Here is a 2,892-nt window from a genome sequence, read left to right as displayed (position 1 = left end):
GATGACATCAGGTAGATTAGCATGCCCGTATTGTATGGAAAACACAAAAGCTTTTAATCTCAAGTACGGTGGGAAAACATCATATTTTGATTGTCACCGACAATTTTTGCCAATGGATCACCCTTTTCGAAGGAATACAACTGCATTTCGAAAAAATAAAGTTGATAATTCTTGTCCACCTCCTCGTTTAAGTGGAGAAAACGTATTTGGTAGAGTATGTAATGTCCCGTCTATCTTAGAACAACAAAATTGTGTTATGATCGGATATGGTGTGCAACACAATTGGACAAAAAGAAGTATTTTTTGGGATTTGCCATATTGGAAAGATAATCTTATCCGACACAATTTAGATGTCATGCACATCAAGAAGAATATTTTTGATAATCTTTTCAATACAATCATGGATGTGAAAGGTAAAACTAAAGATAATAGCAAAGCTAGAATGGACCTGAAAGAATATTGCAGGCGGAAGGAGTTGGAATTAGTAGAACGTGGTGGGGGTAAATATTGGAAACCTAAAGCTCAATATACTTTCACAAGAGAACAAAAGTTAAGTATTTTGAAATGGATAAAAGAACTTAAACTCCCTGACGGGTATGCATCTAGATTGGGCAGATGTGTTGATATGAAGAATGGAAAATTGTTTGGCTTGAAGAGTCATGATTGTCATGTTCTTATGGAGCGGTTACTTCCAACGGCATTTTCAGGATTACCAGATCGAATTTGGAGTCCAATAACTGAATTATGCCAGTTTTTCAAAGAAATATGCTCAACAATGTTAAGAACTGAACATTTGGAAGTTATGGAACAGAACATCCCAATCATTCTATGCAAAATAGAGCGTGTATTTCCGCCTGGATGGTTTAACTCAATGGAACATCTCCCGGTACATTTGGTTTACGAAGCAAAGGTCGGAGGGCCAATCCAATACAGATGGATGTATCCATTTGAACGGTAATAAATTTTATATTCATATAATTTATTATGTTCTTTTTCATAAATTAAGATAACTTTAAAATGATTTAGGTTTCTCAATACTTTAAAGAAGAAAGTTCGGAATAAGGCTCGCATAGAAGGATCTATTTGTGAGGCATATTTAATTGAGGAGACAGCCACATTTGGTTCATATTATTTTGAATCAAATATTCAATCAAGGAGGACGAGAGCCCCTCGAAATGATGATGGGGGAGAATCTACGCATCCACAAATTTCTATCTTCAATTATCCGGGTCGTGCAGCTGGTCCAATGAAAAAAAGATGGTTGGATGTGAATGAGTTCCAAACAGCAAAGTTATATGTCTTGCTAAATACGCCAGAGGTCGAACCTTATATTGAGTAAGAACCCAAACTTAACTATATTAATATATTTATGACTTCATATTAATAATTTTGTTCATATTATGTTGATATATATATTTTAATGTTTCAGCATGTACACAAACATATTACGTGAATTATCGCCAGTAATCAGTGACGAAGAATTAAACAAACAAATCGAGGAGCATTTTTGTGTTTGGTTCCATAATCATGTAAGTTTGTAAAGTTTAAGATATTTCTTAATTTAATATTAATTATGTATACATAAATTGATGAAAATATTTGGTTAGGTGAATTTGAGTGGCGAAGTTATTGCAGACCCACTAATTCAGAGCATAGGGTGGGGGCCAACTCCCAACGTGAAACATTGGCCAATGTATTTCGTCAATGGATACAAATTTCATACTGTTGAATGGAGTCAGAGTAGGTCGACAGAAAATTATGGTGTTTGCGTGTCTGCGTCAGGAGGTGGAGCTTCACATATGAATTATTATGGAAAACTTATAGACATACTTGAGTTAGAATATGCAGGCTTACCAATAAAAAGAGTAATTTTGTTCAAATGTGAATGGTATGATCCAAGTCCACGAGGAACTAAAATTCATGATAAATATGGAATTGTAGACATTCGATCATCAAGAAGATATAGGAAATATGATCCATTCATATTTGCCCAACAAGCTGAACAAGTGTATTACGCGTCTTATCCTGATTACTGTCGTGAAAAAAATGGTTGGATGGTTGTAATTAAAACAAAGGCACGAGGTACAATAAATGCTCCTGAAGCTAACATGGAAGAGCCTTTTCAAGAGGATGAAATATTGCAACGGCCTGTAATTGATGTAAATATTGACCTTGGAGGCACTTTACAAGATGATAATGGGCTAGTAGAGGAAGTTGATGTCTCCAATATTGTTGAGGAAGAAGAAAATGATATGTATGAAGAATCTGTTTCAGAAGAAGACGAGGAAGATATATTATCTGATGACAGAGATAGTGACCAGGAAGATATTGATGAATATATAGAAGAAGATGACTGATAGTTTTATGATTTTTTTTTTTTTTTGTGCATGCTAATTAATAACCTTTGTATTTTTAAAATATGAATATTTATAATTTGTGTACCTGTACTTTTAGTATGATGACTTTGATGTTAATGTAATTTTTTTTCCTACATATATAATTATCGAAATAGATGTCAGAACATTCAACACCTTCGGGTAGGGGAAGAGGTAGAAGTAGAACATCTTATAGGACCACACCTTCTCCAGATGCCAATTCTGGTTCGCAATATTCTTCTCCTGACTCCACACCTGTTGTTCAATCCACACAATTCAATCTCCAGTCACCACCCCCACCACCACCCTCACAACCTTTTGCTCCCATGCCTCATCAATTTCCATATCCTGGAACCACGATGCCGCCATGGGGTTATTATGGTGTTCCACCAACTTTCTACCCACCAGATGTTGTACCACCGAGTGGCCAATATGTTGGGGGAACTTCTCATATGCCAGACAGACATTCCCCATACACATTCATGCCGACACCGCAAGGACTCAATTCATCATCTGC

The sequence above is a fragment of the Diospyros lotus genome, chromosome 2 (genome assembly GCF_014633365.1).
Source record: "Diospyros lotus cultivar Yz01 chromosome 2, ASM1463336v1, whole genome shotgun sequence".
In the NCBI taxonomy this organism is placed as follows: Eukaryota; Viridiplantae; Streptophyta; class Magnoliopsida; order Ericales; family Ebenaceae; genus Diospyros; species Diospyros lotus.
Note: the sequence above shows the minus strand (reverse complement) of the source record.